Source organism: Diaphorina citri, unplaced genomic scaffold (genome assembly GCF_000475195.1).
Source record: "Diaphorina citri unplaced genomic scaffold, Diaci psyllid genome assembly version 1.1 scaffold2179, whole genome shotgun sequence".
NCBI lineage: Eukaryota > Metazoa > Arthropoda > Insecta > Hemiptera > Psyllidae > Diaphorina > Diaphorina citri.
This window is the reverse complement of record NW_007379604.1, coordinates 13,377-19,386: the sequence shown is the minus strand read 5'-3', so window position 1 is coordinate 19,386 and position 6,010 is coordinate 13,377. Positions and strand designations below refer to the sequence as shown.

Sequence of the window (6,010 nt, the reverse complement as noted above, 5' to 3'; positions counted from 1 at the left end):
GCATTTGCAGCAATGCCAGCTTAAGTAGTCTTCTGCAGATTATGACGATGGGTCAGCTCCCTGGTTAGGGGGTCACTGCGCTCGCCTTGCACGCGGGAGACCCGGGTTCGATTCCCGGCGGGGTCAAGAAATTTGTATCATCCAAATGAATGATTCCGTGACTGGCTGTTGCGGGGCCCACTCACTCAGCCTCGTGAGGAAAATGAGTAGCTATGACATATAAATGCGCATAGCGACCGGTGCCAGCATGGTAGGTAAACGTTGGATCAGCCTCGTGAGGAAAATGAGTAGCTATGACATATAAATGCGCATAGCACCCGGTGGCCAGAATGGTAGGTACTCAGCCTCGTGAGGAAAATGAGTAGCTATGACATAGAAATAAATGCGCATAGCGACCGGTGCCAGCATGGTAGGTAAACATGTGATTTTAGGATTATTAGATATTGGGAAAATCCTACAATGCTGCAGTGAGCACCAAAGTTGTGACATAATAACACAAAGAAACTGCATTTACATTTACATTTAGCTGAAGAGTAAAATACAAATTTCAGAAGCCCCCAATAAAATTGACCAAGGTACTCTAAATTTTCTGGCTGCAAATACTTCTGAGCTTGAGCTGCTATAAAATATACAACGGTCCCAATAAAACCTTTAACATATTACGCTCCAATAGAGGAGCAGGAGACATTTGAGCCTTCATACACAGGAAACACAATAAGGAGGAAAGTCAAAACTGAAAGAAAAGGCGCCTTTCCCATTGTCAAACAACACAGGAATTTGGTGAAGAAACGAAAACGTTTGTTTGAAAAGAATAGCACGAAATAGTGTTGAAAAAATATAAATATAGGTAAATAATATGTCGCTTTATCCACCTCCTTCCCTCTCTCCTTTAGGTGTGTAGGTTCCATGATCTTTGATAAGAATTCAATTTCCTTACTGAACAGGGGGAAAAAAGAGAGGTGTTGAAGGTTGCATATGGTTTTATTTCGAAGGCGGCATAAAAAGGAGTTGAGATCTTTTGTTAATTTTGGAATGTGAGGATAAAGCTTTTCAAACTGCTAATGTCAATGTCATAGGGGCTGTACGCCACCTTGCCTTTTTAGCTGAAAATTATTTAGCTTGGAAGGTAGCGTAGGCCTTTCACGATTCGATTCCCGCCCCGGACGAACTTTATCACAAGACAATAACGTTCGTTTTCGGAAAGTCTGACTTTCTTCTATCCTGTTCTCCTTCTGTCTCCGATTTCTGTATCCTGGAAGAGCTCTTCCACCCAACCCACAAGTCACGTGCCGCCTTCAATAAAACGCTTCAAGATAAAAGGATGCTCCCTACCCTAACAGGAGTAGGGGAGAGGATCCCCCCTCCTTCGTTACCTTACGGGGATTTATCTTTTCGGCTCAATGGTATGGTAGGTTTTTTTTAACCCTACCGCATGTATTTTAAAAGCTTGTAACGCCCAGAGGGCGCCTCTAGGTGAGAATGTAGAAAAAGGGATTTTTGCTGTGGATATTTTGTGTACAGACAGACACACGGACCAATTGCTGAAACTTTGGATTTAGGCTCTAGTCCATTCCATATTTCCATAACCAAGGCTGACCAGGTCTGATCCCGAAAAGAAAGGATTTTTTTTTTTTTTTTTATCTTTCCTTTTTTTTTGTTTTTTTTTTTAACGTTATCTCTCTCTCTCTCTCTCTCTCTCTCTCTCTCTCTCTCTCTCTCTCTCTCTCTCTCTCTCTCTCTCTTTAATTTTTTCTTCTTTTTTAATGTTAAATTTCGCTTCGAAATTCCACGAGGAGGCTCGAAGGATGTCATGGAAAAGGCATTCCTTACATATTTTTCTCATAACAACATACCCCAACATTAGAACAAAAACGTCATTTTAAAAACACAGAAGGAAAACAAAAGGTAGATAGAGATGAAAGGGGAGGGAGGAAAGGAAATAGAATGAAATGTGGGGAAGGAGGCTAAATAGAAAAGTTGGAGGAGGGGGAGGAATAGAAGTTGGGGGGAGGAGAAAGTTTGGAGAGAATTCCTCAAGTAGGTATTTGTCTTGGAAGAAAACACAATGCTTCTGTTTAGAATAAAAGAGGAATTAAAGACACGAGATGGCCTCTTCAGAGTTTAGGCCATTCGATATTATTATTAGTAATTACTTCAAGAGGTATCATAGAGGGAACTGTAACACCGGAGGTACCGAAAACGAAGAGAGAACAACGATAGGGTGGGTGAAAGTCAACCACAAACCATATCTGTTTAGGATTGATCAGGTAATTTAGCCTAGGCTATATAGGTAGGAAACAAGGAATCCTATAGAAGAAAAGTAAAATTTTAGAATCACTTCAGGTTTTTGAAATCAGCATCTTTTCTCGTTTTATCCGCTTCAAGGGTCCCCTGCAGACACAAAGACTTTTATACCCAATCTTATCACTGACATTTAACAGAGTGTCAAGGGTTTTCTTTGACGTCACCTATTTGATTTACACAAGTATTTCTTGAATTCTGGATTAACTGAAAACTCTCTGTAGTAAGATCGGACATTAATGGAGATGGCAAAGGTTATTTTAACCCCCGATTTAATAGCTCAATTTTCTAATTCCCCCTACACATTTCCCTCCGAAGCACTCAAGAGGATACAAGATAGGAATTAGCAAAACAAGGATAGAGTCTCTCCTTTCCTTCGAGAAGGAGAGAGGAATGTCTTCTTGTCTAATCCTTAGTCCTTAGTTCTTGTTTTTCGTGTTATGAAAGAGAGGGTGAAAGAGTATTAGGGTAGCAGGAGGAAAGAGTAGTCTTAATTAGTAAGTAGTGCAGAATTACGAAGGTATTACACGATGAAAGTGACTAGACGAGAGCTGGAGATCCTGACATTATGGCCTTTGTAGGAGGTAGTTAAACAGGAGTTGAATATACTTAGAATAGGTACCCACGTAGAAAAAAGTAAAAAGTAACACCGTGGTGTGTGATGCGGGATTGTCATTCCAAAGTTCATATTGTTTCCAGTTTAGGTATTTAAGATGCTAATTTTGATTCCAATTACAAGTCGATATACGCGTTATAATAAATGAGAGCATTCACACTGTGATCGCCGCAGAAAGTAGGTATTTGTCTTGGAAGAAAACACAATGCTTCTGTTTAGAATAAAAGAGGAATTAAAGACACGAGATGGCCTCTTCAGAGTTTTGGCCATTCGACATTATTATTACCTATTAACCTATTATTATTAGTTTTTAGATATTATTACTTTACGAGGTTTCATAGAGGGAACTGTAACAACCGAAGTCCCGAAAACGAAGAGAGAACAAGGATAGGATGGGTGAAAGTCAACCACAAACCATATCTGTTTAGGATTGATCAGGTAATTTAGCCTAGGCTATATATAGGTAAGAAACAAGGAATCCTATAGAATAGAAGAAAAGTAAAATTTTAGAATCACTTCAGGTTTTTGAAATCAGCATCTTTTCTCGTTTGATCCGCTTCAAGGGTCCCCTGCAGACACAAAGACTTTTGTACCCAATCTTAAGAGAGTGTCAAGGGTTTTCTTTGACGTCACCTATTTGATTTACACAAGTTAGTATTCCTTGAATTCTGGATGAACTGAAAACTCTGTGTGGTAAGATCGGACATTAATGGAGATGACAAAGCTTATTTCAACCCCCGATTTAATAGCTAAATTTTCTAATTCCCCCTACACATTTCCCTCCGAAGTACTCAAGAGGATACAAGAGGTAGTAGATAGGAATTAGCAAAACAAGGATAGAGTCTCTCCTTTCCTTGATCTTTTGTTAATTTTGGAATGTGAGGATAAAGCTTTTCAAACTGCTAATGTCAATGTCATAGGGGCTGTACGCCACCTTGCCTTTTTAGCTGAAAATTATTTAGCTTGGAAGGTAGCGTAGGCCTTTCACGATTCGATTCCCGCCCCGGACGAACTTTATCACAAGACAATAACGTTCGTTTTCGGAAAGTCTGACTTTCTTCTATCCTGTTCTCCTTCTGTCTCCGATTTCTGTATCCTGGAAGAGCTCTTCCACCCAACCCACAAGTCACGTGCCGCCTTCAATAAAACGCTTCAAGATAAAAGGATGCTCCCTACCCTAACAGGAGTAGGGGAGAGGATCCCCCCTCCTTCGTTACCTTACGGGGATTTATCTTTTCGGCTCAATGGTATGGTAGGTTTTTTTTAACCCTACCGCATGTATTTTAAAAGCTTGTAACGCCCAGAGGGCGCCTCTAGGTGAGAATGTAGAAAAAGGGATTTTTGCTGTGGATATTTTGTGTACAGACAGACACACGGACCAATTGCTGAAACTTTGGATTTAGGCGCTACTTGAATGTAAGTAGTTCGGGTAAATTACTTGTTTGTAAGTACCATAGGACGCTACTTGTATGTAAGTAGTTGGAACTGAACATGGCTTGTTTGTAAGTACCATAGAAAGTACATGACTTCGGGTACATTACTTGTTTGTAACTACCATAGGTTGCTACTTTAATGTATTTCGGGTACATTATTACTTAGAAACTACTTGAATTCAAACAAGCATTCGTGAGTTCGTTTAAGGCTTATCTCACATTAGAAGCGTAGACGTGCGACTTTTATTTGCGCGTAGTCGGCTTCAAAAACAACCTATAGAAATGATAGAGACGTTCTATAAACTATATCACTTTCATAGGTTTTGCAGCAACCTCAGTGGTGTAGTGGTTAGCACGGTGGACTCTGGATCTGGAGGTTGGTGGTTCGAGTCCAAGTCAAGTCATTGAATTTAGCGTAGTTTATCAAGCGAGGAAGGACATTTGTGACAAGCATTTAATGCTCAACACAATTAAAATTCCTTTAGGTTTGGTTTTGCAGGCGACTACGCGCAAATAAAAGTCACGCGTCTACAGTTCCAATGTGAGACAATCATAGAGCTTCAAAATCTCTATCTACTTAGAAAAACAAGTCAGTTCCCATGGCGTAGTGGTCACTGCGCTCGCCTTGCACGCGGGAGACCCGGGTTCGATTCCCGGCGGGGTCAAGAAATTTGTATCATCCAAATGATTGATTCCGTGACTGGCTGTTGCGGGGCCCACTCAGCCTCGTGAGGAAAATGAGTAGCTATGACATATAAATGCGCATAGCAACCGGTGCCAGCATGGTAGGTAAACATTGAATTTTAGGATTATTGAGATATTGGGAAAATCCTACAATGCTGCAGTGAGCACCAAAGTTGTGACATAATAACACAAAGAAACTGCATTTACATTTACATTTACAATAAACTTATATCAAGAAGTAAAGAACTTGTGCGTACAAGAGATTTTGACAAATGTATTATAAACAAAAAACCTCAAGCGAAATTTTTGTTTTCATTTGTGCCATATGGCTTTTCTTTAACTAATTAATATCTATGTTTATGTTTAATCTAAATTGTACATTTAATAGTTGAAATTTGTAGAACAAATCTTTTTTTCCCATTTTTCCTTTAGATTATTATTTTTTACATAGAAATATTTTGTTAAGAACAAACGAGAAACTGTATGTTACGAACTTTCCTCTTTTCAAATCATCCTGCGCTAGGTATTCATTTTATCCCTGGAATCTTACCTATAATTCTGTGTAATTAAAGCGAGTTCTTTTCCGAGTTGATATAAACTCAGATTGACCCAATTTCGGTTCTGCATCAATCGAGGGGAAATTTCCCTTTATAAAAAGTTCTAAATAAAAATTTGATGAGAAAATAAATTTGAATAGAAATTCATATCTTACGAAGCACTTTTCATCTCCAATAAATTAGTACCTATCTATCGAGATACCTCTGCAATTACTGTACTTCAGATGCAGGTAGTTATGTAGATGTTGACTATTAGGGCCAGGATGAGAACTCGTTTTACAAAATAAATGATTTACCGATCATTCCTAGATACCTCTGCAATTACTGTACTTCAGATGCAGGTAGTTATGTAGATGTTGACTATTAGGGCCAGGATGAGAACTCGTTTTACAAAAAAAATGATTTACCGATCATTCCTT

At 39.2% G+C, this 6,010-nt stretch overlaps 1 long non-coding RNA gene across 1 annotated transcript; it reads right to left on the bottom strand.

Annotated features, from left to right (window-relative positions):
• Window positions 1–5,454: 5,454 nt before the first annotated feature.
• Window positions 5,455–6,010, bottom strand: LOC113471231. The gene is made up of 2 exons (XR_003394005.1): window positions 5,905–6,010; window positions 5,455–5,793 (listed from the first exon to the last, which is right to left on the bottom strand). It is a non-coding gene; the product is annotated as an uncharacterized LOC113471231 (long non-coding RNA).